This window comes from Spodoptera frugiperda, chromosome 11 (assembly GCF_023101765.2).
Source record: "Spodoptera frugiperda isolate SF20-4 chromosome 11, AGI-APGP_CSIRO_Sfru_2.0, whole genome shotgun sequence".
Taxonomy (NCBI): Eukaryota; Metazoa; Arthropoda; class Insecta; order Lepidoptera; family Noctuidae; genus Spodoptera; species Spodoptera frugiperda.
Genome location: NC_064222.1, coordinates 9754453 through 9765045, shown reverse-complemented (window position 1 = coordinate 9765045; position 10593 = coordinate 9754453). Strand labels below are relative to the sequence as shown.

The following is a 10593-nucleotide window of genomic DNA, read 5'->3' as shown; positions in this document are numbered from 1 at the left end:
GCACGTCAATTTATAAATACATAAATATATCTTTGTTATTGTTGCCGGTTACCGCAGAGTTAATGTTAACGGGCAGTTAATGCCGGCGCCACACTTATGCGCACTTGTTTGTTCGCATAAAAATGTTCACATGGTGTGCCACAGACATTTGATGCTATTAGCTTTTGCCAGCAGCTTCGCCTGTGTTACCGTGGGATAAGAAGTAGCTTACGTGTTATTTCAGACTATAACCTACTCCTGTTCTAAATTTCATTCCGATCCCTTCAGCCGTTTTGTCGTTACACTAGTAAGATTTTGTGTGTGCGGCGCGTCGGGTTCCGCGCACGCCTTAAAGAGCCATCAGACCACCACAGATGGGGCCCAGTAGGGCTGATGCTTAATCCGGAGCTGCGGGCGATCTAGCGGGTTTGCCGTAGCTTCGGCTCGACTAACAGGAGTAGTAATGGGGTGGTTTTTAAGCCTTTCACTGCCAACAAAAAACTGTTAAAGGCTATTCCTCCACTAGTGTCGGACAACGTTGTCCGACATGGCGTCTAATGTGTTAATCAGTAAGAGTCTGACACTCCTTCTCGCCTCGCCCAAGGCGAGAGAAGTCATTGAATGATTTTCCTTTCCTTAAAAATAAGATTTTGTTCGTGTCACACAACGTGAACAACCAAGGGCGCACAAGTCTGGCGCCGGCATTACGGTAGCCATTGACGGTTTAATGTAACTTTACTTAACTACGTTTTAGTGTTCATTATAGTGTTGGTAAATTGGATAGAGGAGTCTTTAGAAATAAAGCATTTAGAAATTGGAAAGTGTAACACTTTCCAATCCTCTAGTAAGAATATTTTAGTGGAATATCTCAGTTAAAATTATTAGTTTATATACATTACGTAGTTCTGCAGTTAAACAACATTTTTAAAATGTATTTTTACAAATAATTATTGCACGTACGAACGTAAAAAGACTGCACGGTTGGCGCAGTGGCTGGGTAAACGGCTTCGCGTAACTTGTAGCGAGTTCGATTTCCGCAGGGAGCGATTCTCCCTTCCTGATCCACAAATTGTTATTTCGGGTCGGGGTATCATGTGTATGTGAAATTGTATGTTTGGAAACGCTTCCATAACGCAGGATAAAATCTTAGTGTGGGGCAACGTTTAAAAAGAAGCACGTTGCCAATTGTCCACATTTTAACACAATTCCTGAGAGCTTATAACTTATCCTAACTTTTTACTTTTAATGTTATTGGTTAGGGCTCATTTGTTTTGCTACAGTGCACAACACATTATGGTATCTTCTGCTACATGGGGAACGCTATGTTTAGTGGGGATGATGATGAAATGTTTTGAAACAAATATGTTTATAATCAATATAAACTTAAACTTCATACAAAATATACCCACACAACAAACCACGCAATCCCACTAACTAATGGCCGAATGAAAAACAAAACAGCAATATTTTCGCTGCAGGCACCGGTTGATAGGTTATTTTAAACATGTTGCAAATTCCGTATTCATGTTGATGTCATGTTTTCGTGTTGCAAACACGTTGTAAAGTTTGTTGACATCGTATTTTTAATGTCCATGTTTTTCGCGAACAAAGGATGTTTAACGCATTTTACGACGAAACGTGCAAATAGGATGATAATCTTAATTGCATTGTTCTTTTTTGTACGAAAAACAAATGAATAAACGTGTGTTTGTTACCTATATGGGTGTTGTGGACGGTTGATAGGTGTTGGTTGTAAAATAATAATAAAAAAAGAAAATTTCTGAGGGGTAGAAAATTATCTAGTGACTTTTCCCTCCTTGGGTGAGGCGAGAGCGAATGTCAGACTCGTACTGACTAAAAACCACCTCGACCCTACTCCTGCTTTGAGCTGAAACCCCGGTAGCCTGTTACGTTATCCGTATAAGTGCACTCACTCATGTATAAAATAAATGTTATTTTTTACATACATAACCTCCCACCTATCTTCCATGGGTGTAGGCAGAGATTATGCAACACCAATTACTGTGAATCTTACACTTTCGCTTCATCAATAGTCATCAGTCTTTTTATGCATGCTTTTCGGTTAAGGGTACTTTTAATTTACCAAAATTTTCACTTATTCAACATATTTCAAGGCTTTTGTATCATTACGATTAGCAGTTCACACAAGGAAGCTTGAAGCGAAGCGCTTCGAGCTTCGAAGCTTGTCTTATTGACTCAAATAAGACTTGTTCCCACTAAATTCTGGGCACATCTATAGTGTACTACTTACCCCCCCTCCCCGCATGTGTCTGCCGTAAAGGCGTGTCTGTGAAAATAGTGTGAATTCGACACGTGCAATGACGTGGCGACGCGTTCTACATAAATTATGGACGGCGACTCGCGACTGACTGGAGGATAGAATAGATATTGTGTTCTTCTGTCTTACTAATATTATAAATGCGAATGTTTGTGTGTTTGTGTGTATGTTTGTTTGTTACTTAATCACGTCATAATGGTTTAAGGGATCGGGATGAAATTTGGAACAGGAGTAGGTTATGGTCTGGAATAACACATAGGACAGTTTTTATCCCACGGGACCGCGGGCAAGCCTGCTGGCAGAAGCTAGTAATTAAATATGTCGTTAATAGGTAGTTGTGTGTAATTGCCGTACTCAGAGACATTTAATGATTACTACGTAACAACTGTGTTCCGAAAACTATTAACACAACGCAAGCGTTGTTTCGCGTCGGTTTTCTTTGAGGTCGTGATATCACTCCGGTCGAGCTGGCCCATCCGTGTTAAAGCATGGTTCTCCTACACTTGGTGGAAGCCAAACGCATCCACAGCAATGTAGCACAGCACATCTCTGGTGGAAAAACACCTTAATTCATAGTTTTAAATTTTGCATTATATGGTGTAGTTTTATCAATCTTATTATACACGTGTTGACACGTGTTACCGTAGCCCCCACGCTCGACAATCTGCACGGTTGGCGCGGTGGCTGGGCAACCCGGCTGCCGTGCAACGTGTAGCGGGTTCGATTCCCTTTTTGTGTGATCCACAAATTGTTGTTCCGGATCTGGGTGTGATGTGTATGTGAACTTGTATGTTTGTAAACGCACCCATGATACAAGAGAAAATAATAATGTGGAGCAACGTTTTAAAAAAATCTTTCACCCACAACAATAAATTCAGTGTACACTCTACGATTTATCTCGACGACGACCACACAGCAAACAGCTTTGGAAGTACATCGAACAAAAACATCATGGATAATATTGGAGCACTCAATTCTAAGTAACTTAGCTTGTCGCCAGGGATTATTCAAATCACATGCGTTTTCGAACGGGTTGCTCTGGGTCCATGTGGACAGTGGTGGCCTTACACACGGGGTTCATAATGGAACAATTGGGTTGTTCAATGATACTGAGTCAGGGGTTATTAAAGCTAGTGGTAGTGGGTTGTTGTAGTAGTCTCGTGATGATTTCTGAGTGTATTTGTGTCCAGGAGTAAAACTAGACACTCATGAAATCTATACAAAGTCGTAGCACATCTAATAATAATAATAATAATAAGCTTTTTATTTCAGAAAAATCCATAAACATACAAATAAAAAATTAAAAAAATTAAGATTAAAAATTAGTTAGTACCACAACAACTTATAACACTATGTTAGTAAACAGTACCTCGCTGCACCGGAGCATGTAGCTGACTTAAAAACCAGATAATAGGACAATCTAGTTTATTGGCAATGACACTCAGGTGGCCGTTGGTACTGGCACGCACCCTGCGCAACAAGGATGCTGCACGCTTGCGCCTTACCGCAGCGAAACTGTCAGTCTGGGCATCCACGAACATCCCTGAAGCACTACAGAAGCGTGGCAGCCCCAACAGCATCCTGAATGCATTGTTGTATTGGACGCGAAGAGCATTAACGGCCTTTAGAGTGTAATTAGTCCACAGGCTACACGTGTAAAACACTTGACAGTATGCTCTAAAAAGGGTGATTTTAACCGAATCCGTGCAGCGTGAGAACCTTCGTATCAACATATTACATCTCACCGCCAACGCTCTTCGCTCCCGGTCCACGTCCAGATTGTCCTTCAGATCCTCTGACACAATATGCCCAAGGTATTTAAATTGACGAACACGGTTTAAGACACAACCATTCAGCGAGACAGCTGGGTAGCTCTCATCGGACTTAATGGCCGCTTTAAAGATGAGTAACTCACTTTTCTTCGTGTTGTATCGTAAACCGTGTCCCTCGGCATAACACTCACAAACTTTCAACAATTTTAAAAGGCCAGCCATTGACGGACTCAGCAGCGCCATGTCATCGGCGTAACTAATGTTATTAAAAGCCACCCCATCAATGTAACAGCCAGCATGTAAACTGCTGAGTTCGACAATGAGGTCATTTATATATACATTAAACAAGGTAGGGGATGTTAACCCCCCCTGCCTAACTCCACATTCCATGATATATTCATCAGACAAGACATTTGCCCACCTGACACAATTAACTTGATGTGAGTACCAATACTTAAAAATACATATCACCTCGCTAGGTACATTAGCGTCACAAAGCTTGGACCACAACTTGTCATAAGACACCATGTCAAATGCCTTTGACATATCTAAGAAACAGGCAAAAACTGGAGTATTATTACCTGTATAATAACTTACAGTCTTTTTCAGACATAAAACTGCCGTCTCAGTAGATAAACCCTCCCTAAAGCCATGCTGCGCATCATGTAACTTGATATAATTATTTAAAACTTTATTCAACAAACTGTCAAATACTTTAGCTACAATCGTGGCTAAAGAGATTGGCCTATAATTCCCTTTGTCCGATATATCACTGGTCCTATTTTTCACAATTGGAACGACAATAGTTCTCATCATATCCTTTGGCATATAAGAATGCGACACACAACAGTTAAAGAACAATGCCAGAACTCTGGGCAGATGAATACCTGCGTGCCTTAAGTGTTCCACACTGAGCCCGTCGTGCCCCGGAGACTTTCCACGCTTCATATGTACAATTACGTTCTTTACTTCCCTAGCCGAAAATCGCATTAAAAAGTTTTGTGAAAGAGGGCGTACAAGATCACCACCGAAGGACGACGGCCCCAGAGGTGATTTCACAGTGAACAAATCTTTAAATAAATTCGAGATCTCGGCAGTGTCAGTTAGACCATCAACACTGACAGGAAATCCAGACCCATGATTCAAGCTGTTGGTACTCTTCCAGAAACTCTTAAAATTATTATTACTGTGAAGGCAAGCTAACTTGTCCATCACTATTTGATCCTGGTTGTCTTGACACCATTTTAATTTGGATTTAAAATCTTTCCTAGTTTGCACCATATTATCATAAAGCTGGCCACCCAATGGTTTACCTGCCTCACGCCACAACTGAAACCTGAGTCTAGCTTCCCTGTGCGACCCGCTAACGTGTCTGTTCCATCCCCTGACATAGCCCCCTTTCCTATAACAGCGAGGTTTTTCATAACTACGGCAGGCCGCCTCACACAAAATAGCTATGATGGACTGATACATGTTATCAATGACAATTCGATGTTCCAACTTATCACAATTACTATCAGCACATAGACGAAACTGGTCTGGAAAATCAACATGCTTTAATTTGTCATTGCACAACTTATTGTACCTGGCCACTTGCTCCTCAAGTCTATTCCCCCACAAAATTTTATTATGCCGGATATTATTAATAATTGTTTTAGGTTTAATTACATTCAAATTACAAGTAATAAACAATGGAAAATGGTCAGACCACAACACATCATACTTAACATTCACATCAATAATTGAGCTGTACGCAGACTCAGTGGCAACGCAATGATCAAGCCAACGTTTACAGTTGTGTGCTTCACTAACAAATGTGAAAATATCAGAGTCCATACCTAACCTCTGTATGTCAGCACACTTAAAATTTTGCTCTAAACAAAAATTTTGCAACTCATTGCCAAATAATTCATTCGGCTGGGCATTAAAGTCACCTAGAATAAAGCAAGCTTCTACCTGTTGCTCCTCAATAATGGCATTAATCTGGCTCAAGCACTCCGTAAACTCACTTAAGTTCTCAACACAATTCGTCGGCATATACACACTAAACACCAAGATCGATCTGTGAGTAAGCATAAATTTGACAGCTGATAACCGCACACTGTTACAATTAACTACCGACACCGTTTGAAAAACACTTTTTCTCCAAAGTAAGGCGACCCCACCATAGGGTCGGCCTAACAGGATACCAGTAGAAGTGTCCACAGCTGAAGTCCCAGTATGACCAAAGTCAGGATCAATTGTGCCCAGCAGAGGCAAGTCGTGTGGCATGAGCCAGGTCTCCTGCAAGGCTACAATGTCTGCTGACCTGCATAAGTCCCGAACACCGTCAATACTTCTCTTGAGGGATTTACAATTAAATGTGACCAATTTTGTATCCATTAACTGTCTTTATTTTCCGTCACATTTCGCTTTGCAAAGTAAACAAAGCGTCTAAAAGAAATTCCGTCTGGCCATAGTTTAGCATCCATAAATATATTTAATTTACTCCGCGGTACAAGTATTTTGTAGGCATCGTAATCTTTTTCCGTCTTCATAATAATCTTTTCCAAGGAGATCTGAACTTGTGTCCTTTTAAATATATAACTTGAAATATCATCTGCAGAAGCATTTTTCGACACCTTATTTATAAACAAAGGTATTTTAACATCAGCAGCTCTGAAACTACCGCTCGACTCAACTGTAGCCTCACCCTTTTCACTGTGAAATCTATTTCTCAACCTCCGTCTTTGGACCACCTGCCAATTATCATCCTCTTTCCGATTTTTCCGTACACCACCAACACTAACTACATCAGCGAAGGATTTTTTCCCCGGATGGGAGACTATGTTTTGTACTTGCTTATCAGTCGCCGAGATCGAAACACATTCCTTACTAGTTTTTTCTGTTTGACTCATTAAAGCTACTTCTCTCAATTGCTCACAACTCAAGTCACTCGTCCCAGACGCAGATACGTTTTTAGGAGTAACCTGCAAGGATGACACATCATGACTTGATAATTCTTCGCCCAATCTACCCTCAGATACATTTATGTTCTCAATTAACTTGGTTTTATCGGCATTCTTGAACATTGCCACCTCATTCTGTAGGAGATTTAAGTCTTCTGATTTTACATATGTTTGCTTAATTGTTGTGACTTCCTTTTGCAACAATACAATGTCTTTTAAAAGCCTCGTAACGTCGACATGATCGAACGTAACCGGCGGTAGTTTTGTCAGATTACGAGCGACAAAAATTGGAATTTCGTTCTGATCTATTTGATTCATCACACATATTATGTCCTCGACATCACGTTGTGATTTACCATCCTTTTTCCTCTGCACCTTTCGTTTGGTTGTTGTCACTGAGTCAAACAAAAGATCTTTAGCCATCACAATGTCCTCCTCAGAAAAAGCACTCGTGCAAATGCGGATCAAGCTCAGATTATCCATAACATCCATTTTATTTTGAATGAATGCTAGTAACTCATTTATCACAATATTGCACGTATTACATTTAACGACATCGGATGCCATTTTTCACTTTTTCACACCCGAACGTAGGAATCGCGTGCGCACGGTAGCTCGTACGACCGGATACTGATCTCTCTAAGGTTTCTTACTACAATTTCTATCGTTAATATTATATGACTAGGCTACTTATTGTCGCTGTGAATTGGCATGCATTTGCATGCATGCAGGATGTAAACGAAACACTCACGAAATCCGTTTTATGATTTTAGTTGTTTTTATTTTCGTGTTATTTATGCAACATCAGCCTTAAACAGTTGATTACAACTATTATTACATAAAATAAACATTTAATTCCTTAATTTTTTGAAAATAATATTAGTTTTTTACCATCACCTATTTGCGGCATTTGCGAGCGTTGCGTTTGCACCCTGTATTTATATTTTATATCAAAATAGTATAACTTGACATACTGCAGTACTTACGTGTTTGCAAACTAACCACGGGCATCTTTGCAATTAATATTACTGACCATAAGTCAAGGCGAATGAGAAATAATTCACCATTTCATGTTTGAACAACATAATTCGAGGTACTTAAATAAATTACAACGAACATTAAGCTCTAGTAAGAGAGACTTATTTTTTAAGTTAACTTAGTAAGTTAAGTGAGTAAGTAAGTTATTGCTTAAGTTATTTCATTGCTTACACGTAAGTTTTGCTTGAAAGTCGCCGACAGGTTAAGTATGAAAGTCAGTGGCATTAGAACTAAGCTTTTAACTTAGTGTGAGATTGTGAATGTGTGGGAGTGAAAAAGTGATGTGCAGTGAATTTACTAAACATATGGTTGCGGCAGAGTATCAACTATTTATTGTCACTGTTACTCTTTCCGTGGGTGTAATAAGAGCTAAAGGACTGCACATTTGATATATACCGGACAATAGCTGTGATACTTAACTGAGATCTCTAATTCACTTGTCAAGCATGGCGATAAGAAGATTATGGTATACACGCTAATTATGTGAAGAACGTTCGTAGTAGAGTAGAACATAGTTTTTTTTATATATAAAATAATTTGATATCCACGAACTCAAGGCCGTGCTCTTGTCATACAATTGGTTTTAGTTTTATTGTCGATAATAATCGAGTAGAGCATTGTTATGCTATTAATGATTATCTGGGTATATAGTATTTAAGATTTTGGTTACAGAAACCAATTTGCAAAATCATCAAAAACTAATTACCTAATTAAAGAGAGATGAGAATTATAGATTTTCTTCTATGTTCTATTTATTCACATGTGTGTATGGAAACACAAATTCCACAACAGCGTGATTCACCACGGGAACCGGAACCAATGTCCACAGATCATACAAATATTTGATCAGTAAAGGAATCGTGTAGCTGATCTATAATATAGAGCCTGTAGATATAGATCTATACTTATGAGGAAGTAGTACAACCATTTTTTCCTGGAAGAGGTAACGCTATCAATACCATCATTCAGACAATTTTCGGAAATATGTCAATTTCTGAAAACCTGAAAAATTCGGATTCGAGATTCAGGATTAAATTCGAGATTTAAGAGTAATAGAGCAGAAGCTCTATTCGGGAAATGCATCTTGACTTGAACTCATTACATTTGCTAGTGGTGCTTGCAGCCAGTGATTCACGATTGATTGAGATTTTAATGTTCAATGAAATATTCTACAAAAAAGAACACATTGATTAAGTTTTTTTATACTATCTATTCTTCTATATACAAACACATCAACAGCCTATAAGTGGCGATGGCTGACCAAAGGCTTTCACACGGAGAAGGTTTGAGCATTAATCACCACACTTTCTCAATGCGGATAGGTGATTTCAAACTTATAATTAGAAATTATAAGCAATTTCCTCTCGATGTTTTTCTTCACCATTGGTCAGTGGTGTCTAAATAATCTTAGAAAGTACGTATAACTCCGAAAAAGTCACACCAACGGAAAGTACTTCCGTTGGTAGGTTTCGAATCCTCATGCATGAGAAGCGGACGCCTTAGACCTCCACGACAATCCTCCATATTATATATTTTTCACTAAATCAAAAATAAAACATTAACAGTGGCAATAAAATCGATAACTTTAATCCATCGTACTCAAATGTTTTCAAAACCAACATACACCTACTCAGTGGAAAGTGTTTACCAAACACTAGCTCTCCTTCAAACAGAAAGCCGTAATGTTATGTCTATATGCTAAGAATGGACTAAGTTCATTGACATTAGCTTACTGACAGTACCTAACTTAGGACTCTTTGACCAAAACGTTTTTTTCATTTATTATTTTTCTAGGTCTTAATTGCGTAGGTACTTTTTAAATAAATAAGTATGGAAGGTTGAGTAATATGTTGTTTTATTACTCTCTAGGAAATGCAAAACTGAACGCGGGCAACGCAAAATAAACATAATAATAAAATTTTCCTGGAAAACTGTAGAGTAAATAAAATATATACAACACTTTGACAGACTGGACTTTCACAGATAAAATATATGCTCATAATCATCAGCATGTAACTCATTCGCTCTTCACTTTATCATTACGTCATATTATCGTGTTTATTAACGATTTTTAATTGCGAAATTCTTCAACCCTCCGAGTTCCTTCGTGAGGGAAAGAGACAACAACACCCCCGGTTCTCGGCTAACTTCGTGAAATTCAGCCAGTGTACCGCCTTCAGGCTGTATGTGCGAACGTGTGCCGCGCCGCTGAAAAAAAAACGCGAATATTTCGAAAATCGAAGTGTTTGTGTGTGTGTAACTAAGTGTACAGATTAAAAAAAGTGGTTGTGAATTTAATTGAACAACTTTTTTGTTTTAATAACTTGGATAGTGGTTGATATTTAGTGTTAAAACTATTATAGTAATGTGTGTAAAGTTTCGTGTGTGTTAGAAACGTTGTAACGGCTTTTCCAGGTAAGACAAGGTCATTTTTGTCGTTTAGTTATGTCAGGAATGTCAAGGTGTAACAGGGATTTAAATATAGAACGAACCGTTGACATGAATGGCTGAAGAATAAAATTGTTTGTGCCATTGTGACATTTTTTAAATGTCAGTC

At 38.8% G+C, this 10593-nt stretch overlaps 1 protein-coding gene across 2 annotated transcripts in view; it reads left to right on the top strand.

The window, feature by feature from the left end:
• The first annotated feature begins 10214 nt into the window (after positions 1–10214).
• The window catches only part of LOC118274751 (uncoordinated protein 58), a 369374-nt gene continuing 368995 nt past the window's right edge, over positions 10215–10593 (top strand). For both annotated transcript variants that reach the window (XM_050696740.1, XM_050696741.1), the window contains exon 1: positions 10215–10451. The gene's annotated coding sequence lies outside the window, so the exon portion shown is untranslated. The remainder of the gene's footprint in view (positions 10452–10593) is intronic.